The sequence below is a fragment of the Saccostrea echinata genome, unplaced genomic scaffold, assembly GCF_033153115.1.
Source record: "Saccostrea echinata isolate AGI-Se365-2 ecotype Australia unplaced genomic scaffold, CSIRO_AGI_Sech_v1 ptg000032l, whole genome shotgun sequence".
Lineage (NCBI taxonomy): Eukaryota > Metazoa > Mollusca > Bivalvia > Ostreida > Ostreidae > Saccostrea > Saccostrea echinata.
Window position 1 is genome coordinate 4,301,960 of NW_026889781.1, and position 12,155 is coordinate 4,314,114.

Sequence of the window (12,155 nt, forward strand, 5' to 3'; positions counted from 1 at the left end):
TGTGGTCAGAAGCGCCAAATTAAACAATCAAAATAGAATATTTGTTGTTTGTTTGGTATATAGGGAATCCGGAGTAACTCCTAAACAATGTTGGGTTGAGCAAAGAATGCGCATTAAATTTCAAATAAACTTGTAAATTTTCAAATTCATTTTGCAAACCACACTGGATAACGTAAAGTTTAGTTTATCTGCCAATGACTGTATAATTAAGATTACATACATTGATAAATACATCATTTTACATTGAGTTTTAGTAGCCTTAAAGCGAACTAAACAAGCAATTTAATGAATTCATTATCCAAAACCTATAATCTAAAAAATAAACAAAACGTTTCAATCTGAATATGTTATCCTCATTTAATAAAAATACAAGGTCTATATTGTTGAACCAATCAAAAGATAAGAAGGGAACAGGTATACTGTGAAAAAGTAACTGCTGTCAAATTGATCCTGATTTTAACAATTTATGTAAATTAAACTGAACCTGAAGGAAATTTGATAAAGTCAAACTATATAACAATTTCATAAAAAAAATCGCTCTTTCGTTGTAATATAATTTAAATTATTTGCATTCAATTCCAAGTTGCAAACTGCATCACATTTACAGTATTTGATGACATTTTTAAATATTTGAATTAATTTTGGTCGGGAATGATTCATGCTTTACATTCCAAACTTTATATTTTCATTAGAATTTCTATTTAAGGAGTATAGAGTCTTAATTTCTTTTCAGTAAATGACATGCTGTTTCTTGGATGATTTTATTTATATAGATTTAAAAATATTGATAAATATTTCTTTTCAGTTCACGGTAGACATTAAACTGAGTTGACAGATTACAAAATGGCTCAGTGGTTAGAACGTTTGCTTTAGCGTCAGGTAAGGATTGATAATTACCTCGCAAGTCTGAATCCGCTCTGATAAGTGGCGACCGGTCCTTCGAATGACACCATGTAAACCAGGTTCCGATGTCGCAGTAGAAGTTGGCACAAAAACGATCTCTCAATGCTCGAAGGCCGTAAGCGCCGAGTACAGGTCTAAACTTACAACTCTCTACCTTCAAGTAGTGGCGTCTCATTATGAGTGAAAAATTCTTGAAAGGACGTTAAACAAACAGACAAAGCATATTACAGTATTTGTTATTAGATTGCTATGAATTATTACTATATGTATCGGACGTTCAATTTCTGTTTCGACGGAAAGAAAATGCGAAATCTGCATCTCCCAAAAGAGATAGAGAGGGGGGGGGGGGGGGCTAAAAGCAAAGCAAATCTATGCCAAGTGTACTCTTCTAATATGAAAGAAAAATGTACGTAATTTGCAGGTTGTAACAGGCTGATTCTTAAGCGGGAAATAATTCGATGCCGTCCTAGATCCCACATTTCATGAAAATAAGATCTATTGTACCAATAAGTGCATGGCATTTCATCATATATATATATATTTGCTGTGTTTTTCTACTGTACTAACTATCCGAATGTCATTTTCGTATATATGTGGTAGTGTCAGATACACGGCTTCCTACTAGCTTGGGCTAGCGGGTTAACCCTTTAGCTCAATTGGTAGAGCACTGGAATGGCAAGTCAGAGGCCCCGGGTTCAATCCCCAGCAGAGGCACATACTTGTCTCTGTTACATTTGGCGCCCAACGTGGGGCCCGGGTGTTCTCTGGCGGGTGAAAGTTATTGCCCCCAGAACTTTCGCCCCACAGGCGTCGGCACTCCAAAAGGGATGAGGACATCTCATTCTCTGGAGGGGGACAATGTGGTAGTGTCAGATACACGGCTTCCTACTAGTTTGGGCTACCGAGTTAACCCTTTAGCTCAATTGGTAGAGCACTGGACTGGCAAGCCAGAGGCCCCGAGTTCAATCCCCAGCAGAGGCACATACATGTCTCTGTTACATATACTCACGCGTAGAAATATGCACGGAGAAACTCGCGCTAAAGTGACGTCACAATGAGGCTACGGAGACGTCAATAAAACTATAAAGATATAGGACAGCGAAAAATTCAAACATTGAGCGTATTTTTGCCGCTTTAAAACAAGTAAAATGTAAATATAATTAAGGAATGTTTTTTTCAGTTGGTGTGAATTATTGATGTGTAAATCACACAGACTTGTTACGTAGCTATAGGCACACACCAAGCAAAACTAAAAAAAAAAAAAAAAAACATTCATTATATTCGAAATTCCTATTCTGCTTAGGAAATGCATGTATTTACTGTTTTCAGTTAGGAAATACAGGTATTTACTAAATTTTTCAATACTTTTACAAGTATTTACTGATAATGTTATGGTGATATAATTCAAAATATGAATGAAAACATATCAACAGATACATGGTTTATTCAATGTTTACATCAGTTAGCATATCATGTGAATAAATAACATTTGAATACAATAAACCTTTATACCAAAAATTGCATTATTTTTGAAAATAAAAAGAAACATAATGATACACTGCTTTCATTTTATGGAATGAGTTGTCTATATAACAACATAATTTAACTTAGTTATTTTTATACCCTTTTTAATTTCAAAAAATATAATCGCTTCCTGACATTTTCTGTTTTACTAGATATTCATAGTGCTTTTTGCATTTCTTGAGAGTAAATTTAAAGCACTGAAAAATCTTACTTGCTAATAAAACAATTCTTCTGATGTCTCTTTAAAAAAAAAAAGATATTTTCCACCCTCACAATTTTCAATGCTTCAATTCAGAAAAACTGCATTTATTTTCAAATAAACTAATAATTGCAAAACATTTATATGTTGCCATATTTTTAAAGATGTAAGATTTAAATAAACAGAAGTACCATATATTTCAGTATTAAAAATATGTAAGAATGGTTCAAATATATTATTCTGTTGTTGAAAGCACCAAAATAATTTCTTCTTTATAAATATAATTTTTGATGAATATCAGGGAATCCATTATACATTAAAAGTTCAATAAAGAAAATGCGTGAATTAAGATACACGAAAAGTAGTTAGAGGAAAGAATGTTAATTGATTAAATGAAGAAAAACACTTATTTTTAAAATTCTTTTCAATATTTTCATCACACCTAAATAGCAATCTTCCAAAAGATATTTCTCTACTTGGTATGAATTTAGTTTAATAAATGTTTCTGTAAAAACCTATGACATCACAGGAGGATGGAAATTCCTTAAGGCATCCCCCTTTTAATGAAATTTTTAAAAGACAATGCACTGATCATAAGTCTTCCCCAGAATCGGAAATTAATGTACAAATGTTGAAAGGCAAACATTTAAAATTAGCAAATAAAAAAAAAATAAATGAATAAATAAATAAATAAAAAAATAATAATAACGAAAACATGTGCACATGCATTCCTGAATTAACCTTATTTAATATTCTGTATATACCCGGCTCAAAGATTTGTTCAAATAGAAACCGGTTGTATATTCTGGCGTACATTCGCCGAAGTAAAATGTGCCTTTTATTTCTGCAAATCATTTTTGATTTCGTAATTTTTTAGACTGTCCCTAAAATTCAAAGACGTTAGACTTTTCTATAAAGCTTCGATCAACACGAAGGGCAGCATTTTTACTGCTGTTTTTTTTTTAAAGCAAATGCTACCCCCTTAAGCAATACATATGTATTTCTATATGCATACGTTAGCGTGTATGAATGAAATAATGTCAAAAGTGACGACTGTCAGCCTCCTTCTAGAATTTCATTCTCGTGTATAAATTTCTACTTAAATACATGGGATGGGGAAGAAATTGGAGTTTTTTTTATATACTTTTCCAAATTAATTGATAATTTGATTGGTTAATCCAATGCACTGCAATTATTTCAAGATTATACCCTAACAAACATTTACTTTAGTTTACTATAGTGAAATATAGATAACTATAGTTAATTAGGTTTTTCCACCTTTCTGTGGAAAGACCTCTTGAAATACTTATTTTTATTATTAGGTCTTTCAGCCTTTCTTTACACCTTTCTGTGGAAAGACCTCTTGATATGCTTTAGTTTGTTAGGTCTTTCAACATTTCTGTGGAAAGACCTATTGATTTTCTTCTGTTTCTTATTATTAGATTTTTCCAACTTTTTGTGGAAAAAAGCCACATGAAATGCTTATGTTTATTTTTTTTTTCTGTTATGGCCTTTTAAACCAAAGGACTTGTCAAAAAACTTTTAAAGTTTGTGATAATGGATAACAAAAGTTATTCGTTGGCTTTATAAAGAAGCCTTACTACTCAATGGCCCTGAGTGCCTAGTATAGATCTAAATTTGAAGCCTTTCACTGCCATACGGTGACCTCTCTATATGAGGGAAAAATTTTCGAATGGGAGGTTAAATAACATACAAAGAATAAATCAATATATGCTAAATACCCCAAAACAGGGACAAATTATCAAAAATAAAATATGTATTTCCCGGCAAAACTATTAGATTTCTATTGCGCTTACACCATAGCGTCTGACCCCGTGGCTGAGAAATTCAAAAAAATAAATAAATAAATAAATAAATAAATAAATAAAATAAATAAAAAAAAATAAAGATGTGCATTTAGTTTGTTTACTTTATACCAAAAATCAAAGATGAAAATTTTCAGACAAATAAGTTATTTTCACTATGCATGTAACAAAGCCCTATGCATCTTAATACCATTACCCCTTACCAAGGTGCTATTAAATTCAGAGCATCTGAAGAGAAATCTGTGCTCATTATTATCATGCAGTTACTTCGCCTGCTTAATTCCTAGGGGCAGAGAAGAGAACATTTTACGAATTTATGAACTTTTCACCAACTGATCTGTAATTATAAAGCCCTGCCCAAACAGCATGACCAAAGGGTCGAAATTGCCAATCTTGAAGATACAACCTTGTACATCAAAACCATGCACTTAATTTTTCTGCTAAATACCCAAATGCAAAAGAAAAGGAAATATTTTTTAAAAATACCTTTCTACTTAATCAAAAAAAAAAAATCGCCTTAACACCAAAATTACTAACACAAAGACCAAGAAATTCAAAATTCTGGAGAAGGTATCGTCTCTCATCATATCTATGCATTCTGTTTCTTTGTTTGATACCCAATACTATAAAAAAATAAATAATAATAAAAACATAATACCCGATACTAGAGAAAAGGATTTTAAAAGAAATAATGCATTTTCACTTTATAATCAATAGCAGCTAATCCCCTTCCCAAGACACCAAAACACCTGACCCCGGTATCACACAGTTCACATTTTATGAAAGAATTCGATCCTTAGTCACAATAAACATACACTATAAATATGTGCTAAATACTTATAAGCTAAGAAAAAGATTTTCAAAGAAATACTGTATTTTCATTAAATAATCAAATACAGTCCCTTCATACACCAGTTTTCCTGCCCATGTCGCCATGAATTTAAGAATTCTGCAAAAGGAACACTTGCTCGTCGTAACTCTGCACTAAATTTGACTGCTTAATATCCAGAAGCAAAGGATGAAATTTTCAAAATATAATGCAATTATACTAAATAATCCTTAGAGCCCCACCCAAACACCAGAACCTCTGACCATGAAACCATAATGTTCACAATTTGGAAGATGCAACCTTGCTTACCATAACCATGCTTAATATCCTTACGGGATTTTCAAAGAATTTATCCATTTTCATAACATGATCACTGGAGCCCCTACCTAACTTCAGACTCCCTGACCCTCAAGCCATGAAGTTCACATTTTACATGCCAGCAGTTTGGCTGCTTGAGGTCTAAGAGGTTAATTTTTTTTTTATTTGTTTATTTATTTATTTATTTAATTTTTTATTTATTTATTTTTTTTTTGAAGATTACACTAATTTTGATGGTTTTAGCCAAATTATATCCCTCAAGACTCAAGGAGTGGGAACATGAAGTTCATAATTATTGTACCCCTACATCTTTTATTGTTGTATGCCAAAATCGGCTAAATTTGCTTAGTAGTTCAAAAGAAGCTGATTTTTTCAAACGTTTACGACCGATCAACTCATGAAGCACACGACACTCAACACAAGACGGACAAAAAAAAAAAAAAAAAAAAGGAAAGCAATGGGCCATCTGAGATAGTCAGGTGACCATAAATATCAATTAAATTGAAAAAAAAAATGATTAAAAAAAATGACATTTTGGAGACAGAGTCTGGAAAACCCAGGATCAGCGAGGATATAGCAAAAAAGACGAATATGTAGGGTTTGGGTAAAATGATTTTCAAACATTTTATTTTACTGTTATGAAAGCATTCTCATTCAGATCAAGAGTAATCGAAAAAAAAATCTATATATAACAGATATACCTTTATTAACATGTAGTTTATGTCACAAAGAAAGCAAAATATATGCGTTCAATGAAAATAACTTCTTGATGTGATTGATTTATTTATTTATTTTATTTTCATCTAATTTTTTTTTAAATATTACGTTGGATATAAAAAGTTTTCTCGTAAAGTAATACATTTTTTCCCACTAAGAACCAATGTAATCATCCTTAAGAGTAGAATTTATACTAGATTAATTTGTTTTATTAAAAAATATATCTTTCAAATGTTCTTTCTCCATTTCTTATAAAAAGACAGCGCAAACGGAACCACTGACTTTTATTCATCGTCATCTTCATCCTGGATTCCATCGTCATCTTCATCTCTTTCGTCCCATATTGTTCCCTCTTTTGCTGCAACAATTTCGACCTTTCCGGAATTTTTCTCTTTTACAATGAAACTACTGTTAGAAGCATCGACAAAGGCACTTGCAGGTTTATAAAATACCCCGCTAGAACTCTGAAGGGAGGCGTAAATCGTAGCGGAACTTCTATTTGTAAGAATGCCGGCATATTCCCCAGCAGAAATTAATTTTGATGTACTTCTGTCGCCTCCTTTATCATGAATAGTCAAGACTATTTTAATGGTGCCATTAGTGTCATTGGCCACTTGGGTGCTATGAACAAGGCTCATACTGAAATATTTAAATCGATAATTAACTTTATATCCATCAATTATTCCATATTTTAAAATATTGGTATAAATACTTAATTTTTATCTCTACTGTCATTCATCATCACTTTTATTCCTTATAATATTTATTGTATTTATATATGAATTTATTAATTTTCTTTTTAATTTTTGTTTAATATTGAGTGATTGTATTAGAGTGATTGTTTCTTATTACATAAGGCGCTGTATAAATAATAATGATAATAAAAATAATAATATAATTTTAACCTACTTATAAAAAGCAGCCTTTGATCACCCAATCTGTACCTTCAGGTTTTGCTTACAAACTTAAATATTTGCTATCCGATCACTAGCTCTCGGTAGTGTAATTCATTTTGTATTTGGGTAGTATTAATATGTCAAAATGCATATCATAAATGGCAATTATTACGTAATATGTACACACGCTTTGCTTGAGATAAAATCATTTTTTTTTTCTAAAGCTATCTCTTTTTTTAAAAAAATGAACTAAGTTTGATTGCAAATATTTAATTCGATTGGTAAAGTAAGTAAGCGATCGAAATGCAAAATGTACCTATGAAATACATGTAGTAAGCGTTCTTATCTTTATATCCGCAAGGCATATTCCTTGATACAAAAAAAATGATATATTTTTATTCGTTGTTATTGAGAATGAAAATCTTGTGTTTAAGCAAAGACATTTCATAATCCTTGACCATTTTTTCAAGATTACACAGCCCAAAAAGCAAAAAAAAAAAAAAAAAAAAAAAAAAAAAAAAAAAAAAAAAAAAAAAAAAAAAAAAACGACAAACAAACAAACAAACGAAAAAACTAAAAATTAGAAACAAAGCAAAGGCTTTTGTAAGATAATTCAATCCTCAGATTCCATTATCATTTAGTGCACTTAAATTGGGAATTTTAATTGAAAACTCTAAGTTACTCTAAATTGATTAATGTATCAAATCCCCAAAAAAATCAATTGAATTTTTATCAAACATATGTTTTTCGAGACTGTATTAGGCACAAATGTTTTAAGTATAGAGTCATTAAAATGCTCCACCAACCATGATAAAGAAAATTTCACGCATAGTGTACTTGAGCAAATGCTGAGCAATAGAGTTGACGGATTTAATCATGCAAGTATTTCAATCGGAGTAAAGGATGCAATTACAATGTTTTACTGACTACTGGTTCAACAAGTAAGTTAAAAAGGCCAGCTCTCTTTTTTTACTGATACGATCCTATCATTTTAGATGGACGATGAAGACTTGGAACTCATAAAAACAGGAAACAGCATTCCTATCTTAATTGATTGCACAGTGAAATATCACAATATTCTTAGTTACGGAGTAGTGCAAACACAACAATGTGGATCTTGTAATATGTAAATAATTATTAGGTAATAATTTAATAAATACAAGTTTATCACTACAAATGGCTGACCTATAATGCAAATGTCAAAGTCCTTTACCTTTTGAAAGATATTTCTTCTCTGGGCAAAAATTTGACGTTTAACCCTCTGTGTTAAAATATCTAGTTTGACTATTTCGCAGTTGTATATAAGCAATGTCTTATCACTTGATTTTTGTGCAAAATGAGCAAAATTATCTTAAATTTGCATGTCATCTCCGATTTACAAAATAATAAATAATCATAATAATACGTGATAAAATGTTTGTTTTGATGGTGGTATGAACGGAATTAAGAAATGAGTAGACAAATAGTTAACACTGAACTTAAAAAAAAAAAAGAAAATCATAAACAAGAAGCACATTGTATAACAAGCATTCAATTAACCCTACCCAAAATTCAATTTATGTCTTTTTTTTTAAACATAAATTATTTCGGAACAAGAATGCGTTATATCGGTAGATTACATTCATTTACCAAAATTGCTTAAGATACATATTTAAAAAATGAAATAAGAAAAAAAATGAATAAATAAATGACGGAATGAAATTAAAATTATGACATCGAATATATCTACGCAACACTTATAAGGTCATCATGAAAAAGAAAATCATCGGAACATTGTTAATTTCATTTTTTAAAAAATGGAATAAATAATAAAAAGAAACAGATGACTGACGGAAAATTATGACATTGAAAATATCTATGCAGCACTTATAAGATCAATTTGGAAAAAAAGGCAGCTGAAAATTGTTGTGCACAAAAGATTAATGTTACACTTTTGCTAAAACTTTTTTATTATCAGATAACTTTCATAGCTCCCCCCCCCTCCCCCCCCCCCCCAAGAGAAAGAGAAGAAATTACAGTAAACGCGAATGAAAAGTTTCCTTTTAACTCCAAACTGAGTTTTTCTTGGAATTAAGATACAGAAGAACCTTGAACTAATTATTCTATGGCACATTTTTGATAAACCTTTGTCCCACCCTTGTAATCTGAACTACTTTTCTATTCTTCACAATAACACGGAAATTGAAAGATACAAGCGGACGGAGTTTAAATGTCTTCTTAAATTCAGAGGTCGTCAATAGTCCACGAAATGGGTTTATATAAACGAATATGGAAAAATTATTTTTTTCCCTTCTGACTTCCGAGAATTCTTTTTATCAGTTTTATTAAGAAAAATAAACCTTGTTCTTCGCAACACACATTTTCTGTTCTGATGTCTTAAAAGATAAAACACAAATTGCAAAAGATTCTTTACCTTAGTTTTTAAATCCAGATATACATCTTTCACTGAACTAAAGCCTGTAAATTACTTTACGGCACAACTAATAAAATAGATGAAACATGCTAACTTTCAAGATCAAACGCAAAATAAACAATAAATTGTTAATAATGCTTAACAAAATTTTAAAACAACAGATAATGAGGAGGCAATTTATTTGTTTCAGTGTTAAAAGACTGATTTGTGAAAAAGAAATTTCATGCCAGTATCTGCTAAAAGAGATATCCATATTTTTAAACATTTTTTGCTTAAAATATCTTATAATCTCTTTAACGAGTGGTCTTGTTTAACTTTAGGAATAAAGAAGAGTACTTTCTAGCTGTCAATCTACACACAGACTTGAAGCACCGTTAAATAATTGCGAATCATGTTGGAGAATTACTATATTGAATCATGCAACGGGAATTGGCTATTGCTTTTTTCCTATATACTGTTGCTAAATACTATGCATATTCCGAAATTACATCTCATGTTCTTATTACAAAGAGGTAAAATATAAAAAAAAATAATGTGATAGAATTTATATCGATGCACAATGTATCGTCTTCGGTACTCATGTGTAAAAATGCATTCCATTTAGGCATACAACTTTGTTTAAACGTTGAATATTAGTTGAGGTTATGAAAAGACTTTGAAAAACAGATTCAATTTTGATGTAAGGTTGACTTTTTAACGTTAAAATGTAACGTTGATTAGAAATCGAATTCAAATTTGTTGAATTGCAAACATTGATTAACTGGCGAATCTTCGCCGAGCGGGAATCAATTTTTTTATGACCACCAAACCATCTTCCTCAATCCCTATAACAATACGTTTTTTTTCTTCTGCCTTGCATTGCCATCAATTATACATGTAGCTCTTTCAAAAAGCTTTGCTGTTTTATAAATAACCTTTAACAGTAATATGAAACACCTATCAGGCCGTATTATTTTTGAGCAATTCTTCTTTGTATCTCCATCAGTTTTTACAGACATAAACCCTACCATTGATCACACCTTCTCGAGCCTTTTTGACTAGTGGAAAAACACGGTGTTTTTCCGAGCTTGTCGGAAAGGCCCGAGAAGGTGCGATTGGACCTAAGATGTGAAAGACAGACAAAACAAAGTAAAAAGAATAGCACAAATTTTAATGTTTACATACAAAAAAGAGCATTCCTGTTATCCATGAAAATAAAGAATCACTCTTTAATGCTTGCTATGAAAATTTCAAAATTGTAAATTTTATTTATTGCAATTTCTTTTGTTCATTTTGTCAATTTCATTTAAGAATGAAAATCTGAAAATACTGTTAAGTCGTACGAAAATTAGATCATCAGAAAACTATCCCCATTGCCATTAACAGCATTTCAACTAATGAAATAGTTGAAAATTTTCACATCATGCATTTTCTACCAGTCAGAAAACAGAGGAAGTGCATAGCCCGAAGACTGTAAAAATCTTCAACTCTGTATACCGTCTTCTAAGGAGTACAGTAACTATGCTTGCAAAACCAAGTAAGGATTCTGCCTTATGTATAAATCCATTTAGAATAATATGCATTGAGATTATCTGTTCATGACACTGTAAAGTCATTTAAATAAGAAAGGATTCAGTCTTTTCTTAACTCCAGGGAACCTCATCAAAATAATGTATAAAGGAAGAGCGATCGGACATTAAGAAACAATAACGTTATCGGGCGTCATAAAACTCATCGGCCGCAGCGCCGGGTGATCATATAATGTCTTTTTTATTTAATGATGATTTTGCAAATTATCAACGTGTCAAGCTAAAATTTTCAACATTTCTTTAACTTCTGTTATTTTACATTCCTTATGAATTTTGTAAACACCGACTACATAGTACATGTATTTACTTAATTGCATCAGTTCACAAACATTTTGGTAACCCCTCGTACTTAATGATGAATTTTGCAAGTTTATGTAAGTTCTTATGTTATCGATTGATTAATTGATTTGTAGAGCTTAGAACTTCAATTTTTGTTCTTTTTTCTCTTTTCTTTCTTTCTTTTATTTTTTTATTTATTTTTTTTTTTGAAAAAATGACCACCTTAATGTTAGTAGGTTTCCAATATATTAGGTTTTTCACCCTAAATTTTACAATAGATGTTTTATTTTGGGTTAAAATCGGGATATATATATATATATATATATATATATATATATATATATATATATATATATATATATATATATATATATATATATATATATATATATATATATATATATATAATTCTCTACAATGTATTTTTCTTGGATTTAGAAATACATTCAATTGGAAATAGCACATACCTATTCATTGAAATTTCTTTCTTCATTCTCAATGTCACGGTGATTTAAATTCATGATATGAAACTGTTTTTGCTACTTCTATAAATTTTTTAAACTCATTCCTCTATAAAATCACAGAAATTTTAAAGTATGATGTGAAACTGAAACAGTTTCACCTGGTGTATTAAATAAACCAAGGTAGATGAATTTTATGAATCCACATGTATGTGTATTAAG